Source organism: Tamandua tetradactyla, chromosome 4 (assembly GCF_023851605.1).
Source record: "Tamandua tetradactyla isolate mTamTet1 chromosome 4, mTamTet1.pri, whole genome shotgun sequence".
NCBI lineage: Eukaryota > Metazoa > Chordata > Mammalia > Pilosa > Myrmecophagidae > Tamandua > Tamandua tetradactyla.
Genome location: NC_135330.1, coordinates 151,352,273 through 151,369,416, shown reverse-complemented (window position 1 = coordinate 151,369,416; position 17,144 = coordinate 151,352,273).

The window sequence follows — 17,144 nt, the reverse complement described above, 5'->3', positions numbered from 1 at the left end:
CACCATATCAACAAATCAAAGCAGAAAAATCACATGATCATCTCAATTGATGCAGAGAAGGCATTTGACAAGATTCAACATCCTTTCCTGCTGAAAACACTTCAAAAGATAGGAATACAAGGGAACTTCCTTAAAATGATAGAGGGAATATATGAAAAACCCACAGCTAATATCATCCTCAATGGGGAAAAATTGAAAACTTTCCCCCTAAGATCAGGAACAAGACAAGGATGTCCACTATCACCACTATTATTCAACATTGTGTTGGAAGTTCTAGCCAGAGCAATTAGGCAAGAAAAAGAAATACAAGCCATCAAAATTGGAAAGGAAGAAGTAAAACTATCACTGTTTGCAGACGATATGATACTATACGTCGAAAACCCAGAAAAATCCACAACAAAACTACTAGAGCTTATAAATGAGTAGAGCAAAGTAGCAGGCTACAAGATCAACATTCAAAAATCTGTAGCTTTTCTATACACTAGTAATGAACAAGCTGAGGCGGAAATCAAGAAACGAATCCCATTTACAATCGCAACTAAAAGAATAAAATACCTAGGAATAAATTTAACCAAAGAGACAAAAAACCTATATAAAGAAAACTACAAAAAACTGTTAAAAGAAATCACAGAAGACCTAAATAGATGGAAGGGCATACCGTGTTCATGGATTGGAAGACTAAATATAGTTAAGATGTCAATCCTACCTAAATTGATTTACAGATTCAATGCAATACCAATCAAAATCCCAACAACTTATTTTTCAGAAATAGAAAAACCAATAAGCAAATTTATCTGGAAGGGCAGGGTACCCCGAATTGCTAAAAGCATCTTGAGGAAAAAAAACGAAGCTGGAGGTCTCGCGCTGCCTGACTTTAAGGCATATTATGAAGCCACAGTGGTCAAAACAGCATGGTATTGGCATAAAGATAGATATATCGACCAATGGAATCGAATAGAGTGCTCAGATATAGACCCTCTCATCTATGGACATCTGATCTTTGATAAGGCAGTCAAGCCAACTCACCTGGGACAGAACAGTCTCTTCAATAAATGGTGCCTAGAGAACTGGATATCCATATGCAAAAGAATGAAAGAAGACCCATCTCTCACACCCTATACAAAAATTAACTCAAAATGGATCAAAGATCTAAAAACATTAGGTCTAAGACCATAAAACAGTTAGAGGAAAATGTTGGGAGATATCTTATGGACCTTACAACTGGAGGTGGTTTTATGGACCTTAAACCTAAAGCAAGAACACTGAAGAAGGAAATAAATAAATGGGAGCTCCTCAAAATTAAACACTTTTGTGCATCAGAGAACTTCATCAAGAAAGTAGAAAGACAGCCTACACAATGGGAGACAATATTTGGAAACGACATATCAGATAAAGGTCTAGTATCCAGAATTTATAAAGAGATTATTCAACTCAACAACAAAAAGACAGCCAACCCAATTACAAAATGGGAAAAAGACTTAAACAGACACCTACCAGAAGAAGAAATACGGATGGCCAAGAGGCACATGAAGAGATGCTCAATGTCCCTGGCCATTAGAGAAATGCAAATCAAAACCACAATGAAATATCATCTCACACCCACCAGAATGGCCATTATCAACAAAACAGAAAATGACAAGTGCTGGAGAGGATGCGGAGAAAGAGGCACACTAATCCACTGTTGGTGGGAATGTCAAAGGGTGCAACCACTGTGGAAGGCAGTTTGGCGGTTCCTCAAAAAGCTGAATATAGAATTGCCATACGACCCAGCAATACCATTGCTAGGTATCTACTCAAAGGACTTAAGGGCAAAGACACAAACGGACATTTGCACACCAATGTTTATAGCAGCGTTATTTACAATTGCAAAGAGATGGAAACAGCCAAAATCTCCATCAACAGAAGAGTGGCTAAACAAACTGTGGTATATACATACGATGGAATATTATGCAGCTTTAAGACAAGATAAACTTATGAACCATGTAATAACATGGATGGACCTAGAGAATATTATGCTGAGTGAATCCAGCCAAAAACTAAAGGACAAATACTGTATGGTCCCACTGATGTGAACGGACATTCGAGAATAAACTTGAAATATGCCATTGGTAACAGAGTTCAGCAGGAGTTAGAAACAGGGTAAGACAATGGGTAATTGAACCTGAAGGGATACAGACTGTGCAACAGGACTAGATACAAAAACTCAAAAATGGACAGCACAATAATACCTAATTGTAAAGTAATCATGTTAAAATACTGAATGAAGCTGCATCTGAGCTATAGGGTTTTTTTTGTTTTTGTTTGCTTGTTGGTTTGTTTGTTGTTGTTTTTTACTATTACTACTACTTTTATTTCTTTTCTTTATATTAACATTTTATATTTTTTTCTGTTGTCTTGCTAGTTCCTCTAAACTGATGCATATATACTAAGAAACAATGATCATGCATCTATGTGATGATGTTAAGAATTACTGAGTGCATATGTAGAATGGTATGATTTCTAAATGTTGTGTTAATTTCTTTTTTTTTTCTTTCCGTTAATAAAAAAAAAAAAAAGGTGTATTACACTCCTCTATTTTCTAGAAGAGATTGTGTTAAATTTGCTTTAATTTTTCTTTAAATGACTAATCATTTCTTCAGTGTAACCATAGAGGGTCTGGATATTTCTTTTGCAAGAGTTTTAAGTTGCAGGTTATTATATTTTTTAGGGTTATAGGATTATACAGATTGTTAATTTAATCTTCCATGAGTTTTGGTAATTTATGTGTGCGTTTTGTTTGTTTTCAAAGATTGGTCCATTTATTTAGATTTCTTTCATTTATAACATGCTGTTCATAGTATTCTCTTGTCTCTTTTAAAATAAATTTTATTTTATAACAGTTTTACATGTGCAGAAAAATTGTAAGTTAAAGTGCTCCTACATACTCCTCACTCAATTTCTCCTATTATTAACATCTTACATTATTATGGTATATTTGTCAGAAATAATGAACCAAACTTAACACATCATTATTAAAGTTTCTACATTAATAAAATTTAGTTAGTTTTGACCTAATATCCATTTCTTTTTCTAGGAGTCTATCCAGTAAACGAGAGCATATTTGGTCATCACATCTTTTTAGTATCCCCTGGTCTGTACAGATGATCAGACATCCTTTGTCTTTGATGACACTGAAAGTTTTGAGGAGTACTAGATAGGTATTTTGAAAAATGTCCATCATTAAGTCTTCTCCTGATTTTTTTCTCATGATTAGACCAGGCCATGAGCTTTTCAGGAGAAGATTACTGTGGACAAGTGCCATTCTCATCATATTGCCTCAAGGGTATTTGCTATCAACATGACCTATCACTCGTGATAGATAGATTAATGCCCTTCAGATGTGTACATGTCCTAATCTCCAGAACCTGTGAATATGTTTCCATACACGGTGAAAGGGGTTTGCAGAGGTGATCAAGTTAAGAATCTCAGTATAGGGAGATATTTCTAGATCATCCAAGTGTGCTCCATGTAATCATAGGGGCCTGTGTTAGTTAGACTCGGTTGTCAACTTGGCCAGGTGAGGATACCTAATCTTGCTGCTGCGGACATAAGCCAACGGTACGTGAACCTCATCTGTTGCCAATTACATCTGCAGTCAGCTAGGAGGAGTGTCTGCTGCAATGAGTGACGTTTAACTTAATTGGCTTGTGCTTAAATGAGAGAACGCAATGTAGCACAGCCTAGCAGCTCAGCATTCCTCATCTCAGCACTTGCAGCTCAGCCCAGGCCTTTGGAGATGCAGAAAGAAGTCACCCCAGGGAAAGTTGTTGGAACCCAGCGGCCTGGAGAGAAGACCAGCAGAGACCATCCTGTGCCTTCCACGTAAGAAAAGAGCCTCAGTGGAAAGTTAGCTGCCTTTCCTCTGAAGAACCAACAAAATAAATCTCCTTTTATTAAAAGCCAATCCGTCTCTGGTGTGTTGCATTCCAGCAGCTAGCAAACTAGAACAGGGCCCTAAAAAACAGAGATCAATGGATTTTACTAATCTTTACAATGATACAGTTTTTAGTTTCCTTAATATTCTCCATTATTTCACTGATTTCAATTTAATTGATTATTCTCTAATTTTGTAATCTTTCTTTTTGTTTAGGCTTAGATTATTCTCCTTTTTGGGGTTTCTTAATGTGGAATCTTAAATTATTGATTTTGCATCTTCTTTTTCTCATACATACATTTAGATTATACATACATTTTCATTTAGATCAAAATATTTTAACTCCTTTTTTCATCCATGTTTTATTTAGAAGTTTGATGCTTCATTAAAAAAAAAAAATCAGTGATTTTCCAGCTCTCTTTCTGTTGATGATTTCTAGTTTAAGTCAGTTGTGATTTAAGAACATATTTTGTATGATTTCAACTTTTCTTCCCCTTCTAAGTGGGTTTATGGTCTACAATGTGGTTTAATTTGATGAGTATACCACGTGATCTTTAGAAAGATGTGTATTCCGCTTTTGTTGGATGGTCTTTCCTATAAATGTCAATTAGCATATCCATTAAACCTCTTTTTAAAAAATAGTGATTCCTCTAGTTTCCAAAATTCATTTTAAACAAATCGAAGTCCACCTTTAAATGTTATATCATATCACATGTAGTACAGATTACCTATAAGAGAGAATTCCAAGTCATCCAACACATCCCTCATAGCATTACTGTCATTCATTTCATTTATCCACATGTTATAGTCACCAGATACATTATAATGATTTTAAATTTGAACAGAGGTTTTTTTTAAGTTTAGATAATAAGACAAAATATTTTCCCACCATTTATTCCTTTTCTGTTTCTCTTCCTTTCTTAATGTAGTAGATTGAAGTATCTACCTCAATTTAGCCATGCCATGTTCTTAATTTTAATCAACACTCCTTTGAATGTAAACCCATTGTAAAGAGAGGTTTTGATGATGTTATTTCTCATTAAACTGTAATGAAATAAGTCAGGGTGGGCCTTAATCTGGATTTCTGGAGGCCTTATAAAATGAAAGCCATAGGGAGGAGCAGGAAGTCAGTGGGAACCCAAAGAGAAAGGAGAGGACATTGCCATGAGATGAGGCAGAGAGACGAGCTGAGGAATGTCAAGGATTGAAGGAAGCCAGCACCAGACCACTGTTGACCCTGGAGGAAGTATAGCTTCTAGACACTGAGATTCTCCTGCCACTCTTATTTAGGAGTAGCAATTTGCCTTGTGACTTCAGTTCTCTGTTGGATGCAAGAAAAATTATTGATTTTTCTATTTGTTCTCTTTTTTCTTGTTGTAAGGATGTGCTAACAACTTCTAGGCTGTACACATCAGAGTTGAAAATTCCTTTTGTTTCATTAATAGATTTTTTTTGCTAGTAGAATCTGGACTGATATCCCCTATTTTATTCTCACTATTGATGATTTGTTTCTTTTCTCCATTTATATTTCTCAGATACGCTAGGGGTTATTGATTTTATTGATTTTTTAAAAGTATAGAATTTTCCATTGATTTTCTGAATTGCTATCACTGTTTTAATTTTTAAATATCATTTATTTTATTTTTATTATTATTTTTATTTTCATTTTGCTTGCTTTGGGCCTATGTTGCTTCTATTCTTCTTATTTTCTTGGCATTGTAAATTGGGTTATTGATTTGAGGCCCTTCCCAATTTCTAATATTACCATTTAGTGCTTGAAATGATTCTCTTAATACTGTAATAGCTGCATTACACGTATTTTGATGTTTGCTTTCATTTTCATTCAGTTCTATGAATTATATTTCTAACTTTTTTAGATATCCTCCTTGGCTCAAGGATTATTTAGAATTGTGTTAATTTAAACATTTTAAGAGTTTCCCCTATTGTCTTTCCAGTATTGATTTCTAATTTGATTCCATTAAGGTCAGAAAACATATGCTGTAATTTTTAAATTCTTTCAAATTTTCTGAGGTTTGTTTTATGGCCCATTATATGCTCTTTCTTGATGAATGTTCCATAAACATTTGAAAAAATTGTATTTTACTGTTGATGAGTGGTGTTTTCTATATGTGTCAATTAGATCCTCCTAGATGAGTGTTTTACACATATCCTTTGTCCTTGCTGATTTTCTGCCTAATAATTCTGTTACTTCCTGAGAGGGTGATGCTGCAATCTCTAATAAAAATTGTGGATTTTTCTATTCATCTAAGTCCATTTTTTCTTCGTGAATATATAGGTCTATTGTTTAGTGGGTACATATTTAAGATTATTATGTCCTCCTGGACCATTAGCCCTTAGATTATTTTGTAAACAATCCTCTTTATATCTACTGATATTCTTTGTTCTGAAATCTATTACATCAGATATTAATATTGTCACTCCAGCTTTTAATTTTTTTATTAATATTTTCAATACACCTATGTCACTGAATTTGAGTTGAGCTTCCTATTGGTACCATTTATTTGAGTTATGGGTTTTTTGTCAACCCTGCAAATCCCTGTCTTTATATTGATATATACATAAACTTTACATTTAAAATAATTACTGATATGTATGTACTTAAATCTGTCATTTTATTATTTGTTCCTATTTGTTTCCTCTAATTCTCATTCCTCTGTTTCTTGCCTTTCAGTAGGTTGCATTTCAAAAAAAAAATCTGTCTTCATTTATTTATAGTGGTGTAGAGCTATCTCTGTATATTTTTAAAGTGGTTCTCTGATTATTAAATGATATATGTATCACATAACAGTATCGATATTTTATCATTTTCCACAAAGAATTGAAACTTCATTTCCATTTAAATCATCTTTATTTTTCTCTTTTAAATGCCATTGTCTTAAGTCCCGTATGGTAGCTTCTAATTTAATCATCAACTATGCTTTATAAAACTCTGGAAGAAAAGGATAATCTAATGGAATACCCTATTATCTTTCCTTTGTTCTCTCTTCCTTTATTTGTTCCAAAGTTCTTTCTTTTACCATTTCCTCTCTGTTTAGAGGACTTTCTTTAGCCACTTTTTATGGGTAGGTCTGGAAACAACAAATTGTTTGAATTTTCATTTATTAGAGAACATCTTTATATCATATTCATTCCAGAATAATAGTTTCTCTAATGCACTATTGAAGACCTTGTCTGTCAATACAAAATGTTATGCTCTCAAGCAGTGTGATGGTGTGGCTCAGAGGCAGAGTTCTCTCCTGCCATGCCTGAGACTCGATTCGGTTCCCGGTGCCTATCCATGTAAAAAAAAAAAAAAAGTATGCTCTCTCTTTTTTTTTTTTTTTGGCTACATCATTTATTTCATATGAGACATCTGCTTTCATTCAAAATGGTTTCCTCAGTAGATAAGATGTCATTTCTCTCTGACTGCTTTCAAGGAGTTTTCTTTGTCTTTAATTTAAGAAAGTAGTCCTGTTTTGAATTTCTTTGGGTTTCTCCTGTGTGGGTTTTGCTCAGCTACATGGCACTGCACTGCATGTTTGTGTCTTTCACTAAATTTGGGGAGTTTTCTCAAGTACTTTTTCAGCTCTACTTTCTATCTCCTCTCCTGCTGAAACTCTGATGAAATGAATTTTGCATCTCTTATTATTGTCTCCCAGGTCCAGATGTGTGTTCAGAGTAAATTAATTCTATTGCATTCTCTTCAAGTTCCTGGATTCTACATACTTTCATTTCCACTCTACTATTGAACACATCCAACAAAAATTTTTGACCTTTTATTTTATTTTTGGTTTTACTCTTCCAATTTGGTTCCTGCTTTATAACTTCTAATTATTTTATAACTTTCATTTGTACCCAGGGAATTTACAGTGTGCTGTAGAAGTATTTTTATTATATCTAATTTAAATCACTCATCCAATAATTATAACATTTCAATGTTTGTGTCAATTAATTGTCTTTTCCATTCATGTTGAAATTTTCTGGATCAATATTGCCGGGTGACTTTTTATTCTATCATGGACACTTTACTATTTTAGGTTATACTGGGTCTGATTTAAAAAATATATATATTGATAAAACTTAACATCAAACATACATTCTTAACATTAAAATGTTTCCGTACATGGTGTACAATCAATGGCTCACAATATCATCACATATTTGTGTGTATTCATCACCATGTTCATTTTTTGAACATTTGCATCACTCCAGAAAAAGAAATAAAAAAGAAAAACTCATACATACTATACCCCTTACCCCTCCCTCTCTTGGACCACAAGTATTTCCATCTACCCAATTTATTTAAACCTTTTTTCCTCCATTATTTGTTTACTTTTTTACACATATTCTTTACTTATGTATCCATACCCTAGATAAAAGGAGCACCAGACATGAGGTTTTCACAATCATGTTCACACTGTAAAAGATACATCACTATACAATCATCTTTAAGAAACAAGGCTACTGGAACGCAGCTTTACAGTTTCAGGTACTTCCCTCTAGCCTCTCCAATACATCATAAACTAAAAAGAGGATATCTATATAATGAATAAGAATAACCTTGAGGGTAACTTTTCAACTTTGAAATCGTGATTTAAATCTTTTATTTTAGCAGACAGTTATCCTGTTTAGATTTAACATGTTGGCCTTTTTTTTGTGGTCTGCAGTTCCAATGGTATCTAATTTTAGAGACTTCAGAATGGTTTGTTTGATTTACACGGGGCTGCCAGGGCTCCCATTGGTCCCAGCTAGGCCTTCTCAAAGAGGCAGAAGTGTCTCTCAGTAGGACAGAAGAAGGGAGGAAATTTAGACATCATACTGCAGTGCTTTCCCTCCAGCGTGGGATCCCAAACCAGCTCTTCTTTTTGTCATTACCTTTCAGAGTTCTTTTTTGGTGGTCTCTTAAACCATTTCCAGAGTTTAGAATTGTGCTTTTCCAAGGGGAGCAGGGAGAAGTGTGACTACATGCTCTAATCTGGAGCAGAAGTTTCCCAGAGGTTCATTTTTTTTTTTTTAATAAAAAAATTATAGTTTATGGAAGTCTACTTTTGTTCTTAGAATGTATCAGATATCCTATGTTATCATGTGTTATATACCATAACATATCACTTCTGTAAAATATATGTCATTTCTTATGGAAAAACTCAAACTAATTTCAGTATCTACTAAGTTATGAACCATATTTAATATTTCATATACACAAATCTGGAGCATGGAACTCTGCCACATTTTTTTTATTACTTACAACTTAAAGAATTTATTTGTCCAGTGACTGAAGCCATATGATAATAGATCAAGTGGAAAACCACTGTGGAGGGCAATGATAAATAAAAGATGTAATCAAATATTTCTATAAAATCAGAAGTTGGACAGAAAAATAATGGTAGCAGACAAAATTTAAGGTAAGAATCAATCATCTGTTGGGAGGCTGGTTATTAAAATATCAATTTTCCCTGTTATGATGCTACATATTGAAGACAGGCCATCAACATATCCATTGCACATTGGAGGCTATTTTAAGCATTATTTTTGATTAAGCAAGTTAGATTCTTAACTACTCAGAGAAATATGAATCACACTGCACTTTTGTCATGGTTAGGGACAGGTGTCAACTTGGCCAAGTTGTGGTACCTGTTCATCTGATTGGGCAAGCGCTGGCCTGTCTGTTGCAATGAGGACATTTCATAGGATTAGGTCATGATCACGTCAGCTACATCCACAGCTGATTCCATTTGTAATCAGCCAAAGGGGAGTGTCTTCTGCAATTAGTGATGCTAAATGCAATCATGGGAAGCCTTTTAAGGAGGACTCAGAGGAGACAGGTTGCATTCCTGCTTTGGCTGGTGAGCCTCTCCTGTGGAGTTCATCCAGGCCATCCATTGGAGTCATCAGCTTCGCAGCCTGCCCTGTGGATTTTGGACTCTGCATTCCTAAGGTCACATGAGACACTTCCATAAATTTTATACTTGCAAGTGTTCCCTGTTGATTCTGTTTCTCTAGAGAACCCTAACTAATACATCTTGGTACCAGGAGTGGTTCTTAAGGAACAGAATCTTAAAAATGGGTTTTTATGAATGGTTTTCTACTCTGACTGGGCTCAGAGACACTAAGGACTCTGATTCCCATAATCAGAATGACACTCCCAATCCATGGACTGAGTTGGCAAAGGAGATAGTCAAAATATCATCATTTGATTCTCCTAATGTGTCGCTTGTATGAAGCCAGACTCTGGGGGATAATGTTTTTGACACCTTTACAGAGTTTTGTAGAAATAAGAGTTATATAGATGTTGGTTGGTTGTTGTTAGATACACTGTCTACATTAAAGGGTGAAAGGGATGGGCTTAAGGCTTCAAACAAGAAGCTTAAGTGCCGTCTGAAAGGTGTAGAGGTTTCTATGAGTATCCTGAAGGAAAATTTTATTTCCTGTAGCCGTAGACTTGAGATCTCTGAAAATCAGACTCAGAATCTTATTGTTAGAGTAGCAACTTTACAACGTAAACTGAAATCTCAGTCTTGTATGGTGTCTGCCATTAAAGTGAGGGCATTGATTGGAAAGGAGTGGGACCCTGAAAAATGGGATGGTGACATATGGATTGATAATGATGTTGGGGGTGAGGTTGAAACCCTAGACCATGCTGAGCCTTCTTTAGATAACCCTGCAATAGTCTGCCCTGAGGACATAGCTGCCCCACCTCCAGCCTGCCCTGAGGAATTGGCCACCCAACCTCCTCCTGAAGGGATTAGCCCTAGAGTTATTAATCCTGTTTTACCAGATGAAACTGCAAATGAAAGCCCTGAAGCAAATGGCTTGGAAGATATTTCTAATTCTTTTCATGACCCACCCCCACCACCCCTCATTTCTTCTAGACGTATAACTAGACTAAAGTCCCAACAGGCCCCTAAAGGTGAGGTACAAAGTATCACACATGAGGAGGTACATTATACTCCAAAAGAACTGTGTGAGTTTTCCAATTTATATAGACAGAAATCAGGGGAATATGTGTGGCAATGGATTTTAAGAGTGTGGGGTAATGGTGGGAGGAATATAAGGCTGGATCAGGCTGAAATTATTGATATGGGCCCACTAAGCAGAGATTCTACATTCAGTGTTATAGCTAGAGCAGTTAGAAAAGGTGTTAACAGCTTGTTTGGGTGGTTGGTTGAAACATGGATCAAAAGGTGGCCAACATTACCTGAGGTTGAAATGCCAGAACTGCCCTGGTATAATGTAGATGAGGGGATCCAGAGGCTTAGAGAGATTGGGATGTTAGAGTGGATTTATCATGCAAAGCCTGCTCTTACACCCCAGGAATGTCCAGAGGATGCACCTTTTACCAGAACAGTGAGAAATAAGTTTGTGAGACTAGCACCATCATCCCTCAAGAGCTCTGTGGTTGCACTTCTCTGTAGGTCAGATATTACTGTAGGAACTGCTGTCACTGAGCTGGAATCCTTAAACACAATGGGGATGACAGGATCCCGAGTTGGCAGAAGCCAGGTGGCAGCACTTAATCACCAAAGACAGGGTAGACGTGGGTATTATAATAGACAACAAACTCAAAGGAGGCATCAAAATTATATGACACGCAGAGATTTGTGGCATTGGCTAGTAAATCATGGGGTGCCTAGAAATAAAATAGAAGGGCAGTCTACTAAATCCTTGTTGGAGCTGTATAAACAAAAGAGTTCTAGGTCAAGGGAACAGAATTCTAACCTGAATTGCAAAAACACAGAGTCACGGCCCTTTAATCAATTGCCAGACTTGAAACAGTTTACAGACCCTGAGCCCCTTGAATGAAGGGGAGGCCAGGTCCCTATGGGGGAGAAACCTGTTACACTGCCACAAATTTATACTGTTAACCTTCCTCTAAGTCTTCCCCAAGGAGCCCGACGGCCTTTTACCAGGGTAACTGTGCATTGGGGAAAAGGAAATGATCAGATATTTCAGGGATTATTAGACACTGGTTAAGAAGTGACATTAATTCCAGGGGACCCAAAACGTCACTCTGGACCACCAATCAGAGTGGGGGCTTATGGAGGCCAGGTGATCAATGGAGTTTTAGTTCAGGTCCATCTCACAGTGGGTCCAGTGGGCCCCTGGACCCATCCTGTAGTTATTTCCCCAGTTCCAGAATGTATAATTGGCATAGACATACTGAGCAACTGGCAGAATCCCCACGTTGGTTCTCTAACTCGTGCAGTGAGGGCTATTATGGTGGGAAAGGCCAAGTGGAAGCCACTAGAACTGCCCCTACCAAGCAAAATAGTAAATCAAAAGCAATACCGTATTCCTGGAGGGATTGCAGAGATTACTGCCACTCTTAAGGACTTGAAAGATGCAGGGGTGGTGATTCCCACCACATCCCCGTTCAACTCTCCTGTTTGGACTGTGCAGTAAACAGATGGGTCTTGGAGAATGACAGTGGATTATCGTAAACTCAACCAGGTGGTAACTCCAATTGCAGCTGCTGTTCCAGATGTAGTATCATTACTTGAGCAAATCAATACATCCCCTGGTACCTGGTGTGGAGCTATTGATCTGGCAAATACTTTTTTCTCAATAGCTATTAGTAAGGACCACCAGAAACAGTTTGCTTTCAGGTGGCAAGGTCAGCAATATACTTTCACTGTCCTACCTCAGGGGTATATCAACTCTCCAGCCCTATGTCATAATCTTGTTCGCAGAGAACTTGATCGTTTCTCCCTCCCACAAGACATCACACTGGTCCATTATATTGATGATATCATGTTGATTGGACCTAGTGAGCAAGAAGTAGCAACTACTCTAGATTTACTGGTAAGGCATTTGCGTGTCAGAGGATGGGAGATAAATCCAACAAAAATACAGGGGACTTCCACCTCAGTAAAATTTCTAGGTGTCCAGTGGTGTGAGGCATGTTGAAATATCTTCTAAGGTGAAGGATAAATTGCTGCATCTGGCCCCTCCCACAACCAAAAAAGAGGCACAACGCCTAGTTGGTCTTTTTGGATTTTGGCGACAACATATTCCTCATTTGGGTGTGCTATTCCGGCCCATTTATCAAGTGACCAGAAAAGCTGCTAATTTTGAGTGGGGACCTGAACAAGAGGAGGCTCTGCGACACGTCCAGGCTGCTGTGCAAGCTGCTCTGCCACTTGGGCCATATGATCCAGCAGATCCAATGGTCCTGGAAGTGTCAGTGGCAAATAGAGATGCTGTCTGGAGCCCTTGGCAGGCCCCTATAGGAGAATCACAACGTAGAACCTTAGGATTTTGGAGCAAAGCCTTACCATCTGCTGCAGATAACTACTCTCCTTTTGAGAAACAGCTTTTGGCCTGCTACTGGGCCTTAGTAGAGACTGAACACTTAACCATGGGCCACCAAGTTACCATGAGACCTGAGTTGCCTATCATGAGTTGGGTGTTGTCTGACCCACCAAGCCATAAAGTTGGGCGAATTCAAAGGAATTCTTGGGGAATTCCTTACAGTGAATTGACTGAGAAAGAGAAAACTCAGGCCTGGTTTACAGATGGTTCATCACGATATGAAGGTACCACCCGAAAGTGGACAGCTGCAGCATTACAAACCCTTTCTGGGGTGTCCTTGAAGGACAGTGGTGAGGGGAAATCCTCCCAGTGGGCAGAACTTCGAGCAGTGCACCTGGTTGTTCATTTTGCTTGGAAGGAAAACTGGCCAGAGGTGCGTTTGTATACTGACTCATGGGCTGTTGCTAATGGTTTGGCTGGATGGTCAGGGACTTGGAAAGACCACAATTAGAAAATTGGTGACAAAGAGGTCTGAGGAAGAAGTATGTGGATAGACCTTTCTGAGTGGCCTAAAAACATGAAGATATTTGTGTCCCATGTGAATGCACACCAGAGGGTGACTTCAGCAGAGGAAGATTTTAATAATCAAGTGGATAAGATGACCCATTCTATGGATACCAGTCAGCCTCTTTCCCCAGCAACTCCTGTTATTGCCCAATGGGCTCATGAACAAAGTGGTCCTGGTGGTAGGGATGGAGGTTATGCATGAGCTCGGCAACATGGACTTCCACTCACCAAGGCTGACCTGGCTACAGCCACTGCTGATTGCCCAATCTGCCAGCAGCAGAGACCCACACTTAGCCCCCGATATGGCACCATTCCCCGAGGTGACCAGCCAGCTACATGGTGGCAGGTTGATTACATTGGACCACTCCCTTCATGGAAGGGGCAGCGATTTGTTCTAACTGGAATAGACGCATACTCTGGATATGGTTTCGTTTTCCCTGCACGCAATGCTTCTGCCAAAACTACTATCCGTGGGCTTACAGAATGCCTTATCCATCGTCATGGTATTCCACATAGCATTGCTTCGGATCAAGGAACACACTTCACAGCAAATGAAGTGCAGGAATGGGCACATGCTCATGGAATTCTCTGGTCTTACCATGTTCCCCATCATCCAGAAGCATCTGGATTGATAGAACGGTGGAATGGCCTTTTGAAAACTCAATTATGGTGCCAACTAGGTGGCAAAAACTTGAAAGGCTGGGGTAAAGTTCGCCAGGAAGCTGTGTATGCTCTGAATCAGCGTCCCCTGTATGGTGCTGTTTCTCCCATAGCCAGGATCCATGGGTCCAGGAACCAAGGGGTGGAAATGGGTGTGGTGCCACTCACTATTACTCCCAGTGATCCACTAGGAAAATGTTTGCTTCCTGTCCCTGCTACCCTGAGTTCTGCTGGTCTACAGGTTTTAGTTCCAAAATGGGGTGTGCTTTCTCCAGGAGAAACAACAGTGATACCACTGAACTGGAAGTTAAGATTGCCACCTGGCCACTTTGGGCTACTTATGCCTCTGGATCAACACACCAAGAGGGGATTACATTATTGTCTGGGGTAATTCACCCTGACTATCAGAAGGAAGTAGGACTGCAACTACATAATGGAGGTAAAGAAGAGTTTTCTTGGAATATAGGAGATCCTCTGGGGCGTCTATTAGTACTACCATGCCCTGTGATTAAAATCAATGGAAAACTGCAACAACACAGTCCAGGCAGGACCACTAATGGCTCTGAGACTTCAGGAATGAAGGTTTAGGTCACCCCACCAGGCAAAGAACCATGGCCAGCTGAAGTGCTTGCTGAGGGGAAAGGGAACATGGAATGGGTAGTGGAAGAAGGCAGTGATAAATATGAACTTCGACCACGTGAACAGTTACAGAAACGAGGACTGTAATGCTGTTTTGTTTGTGTTATACTATTTAAGTTATAAGATATCAAGTTTAAGAATGAATGTTGCCCAAGGATTTGCACCCTATTCTGGAGAGATTTAATGTGTTTCCAGTTATATGCAGGACAGTTGAGTATTGTCAGGTAAAAGAAAAAATGTGTGCTTATTTGTTTTCATTTGGAAATTAAGTATGGTCTAAGGTGATATATATATATATGTGCCAAGTTGACAAGGGGTGGACTGTCATGGTTAGGGACAGGTGTCAACTTGGCCAAGTTGTGGTACTCGTTCATCTGATTGGGCAAGCACTGGCCTGTGTGTTGCAATGAGGACATTTCATAGGATTAGGTCATGATCACGTCAGCTACATCCACAGCTGATTCCATTTGTAATCAGCCAAAAGGGGAGTGTCTTCTGCAATTAATGATGCTAAATGCAATTATGGGAAGCCTTTTAAGGAGGACTCAGAGGAGACAGGTTCCATCCCTGCTTTGGCTGGTGAGCCTCTCCTGTGGAGTTCATCCAGGCCATCCATTGGAGTCATCGGCTTCGCAGCCTGCCCTGTGGATTTTGGACTCTGCATTCCTACGGTCACGTGAGACACTTTCATAAATTTTATATTTGCAAGTGTTCCCTGTTGATTCTGTTTCTCTAGAGAACCCTAACTAATACAACTATGGAGCTCAAATGTGAGCAAAATTCCTTGAAATCAATCCTATAATATAATATAATATAATATAATTATAATCCTATAATATAAATTAGGGTTTTAAAATGAAATTGTATCTTTTTTCAGATATAAAGTGCATAATGTTGATGTATGGAATAGAGATAACAGTTTGTGTGCACAATTTTTACTTACATGTGAAATACAAACTTAACGATAATTACTAATGGATAGTATTACATGACTACTTAAAAATAAACTTTTGTTCAAAGTTTTCTAAGTCTTAACTGTTAATGGGGAGAAAATTTAGTTTTGATGCAAAAATATTTCTTTAATATTTAGAAAATTCTCTTCATTTTTTTTATCAGCAAAAAGATATTAATTAAATGGCTAGAAATCTTTTATTGGAATTTTCTTCAAAAGTCTTGATGTTTAAGTTAAATTGTCACTCAATAAAATATTTGCACATTCCGGTTTTAAAACAGCATGCTTTCAAATATTTATAAGTATATTGATTTCTTGCATAAAGTAATAGGCCTACCAAATAAATTATTTTTCATAGGATAATGCTTTTGGGGCTATTTATTTAAACTAGGATATTTAGTATCTAACTCTTAATATGGAGTGAAACCTCAGAGTTTATATTCATAAATCACGATTTTTCAATATTGCCTCCAAAGTCCAAACTATATGTATGCACAGATGCAAACTTTATACTTCCTATAGTGATCTTTGCCATGTGAAGTTAAAAGGATTAAGGCACCAAAGCAAGAAAAATAGCATTAGTGTTGTTGAATCATCTGGGAAATTATTTGGAATATATTTTCTTTAACAGAATTGGATTTAACATGAAGATAATGGAGGTTGAGCTTTATGGTTTGTCACTTGTATAAGCACCTTTTGAGGAACTAAATATCTTTTAGAAAGCTTGCATTCTTTTTCTTAATGCAGGCCTGTCATATTTTGTAAGGTTTAGTCTCCACAAAATGTAAATGCATAACTGGTTCTCAAACCCTAAAAGATGTCATACCAAAATCTTGACAATTGAGGCCTTAGAATCTGCAAATACACTTTTTTTTTTTATAATTCTCATGCAGGATTGGAAGCCAGTATTTTAAATTTTAGAAGTCTGATTGTAGGAAAGTTAAGTAATTCTTAAGACTATTATTGTTCAAAATACAACCCAAGGCCTTTTCTCAGAAGATTACATCCTAAGTGAGAAGTCTGTGCTTATGATGCATGAAATAAAGACTCCAAACAACAATGCACAGAGAATGAGAGAATTGTGATAGAGAGACACTGGCATGCTTTCACCCAGAAATTCCATTTTCTAGTACAATAAAACTGTAAACATTTCAAATCTTGCTC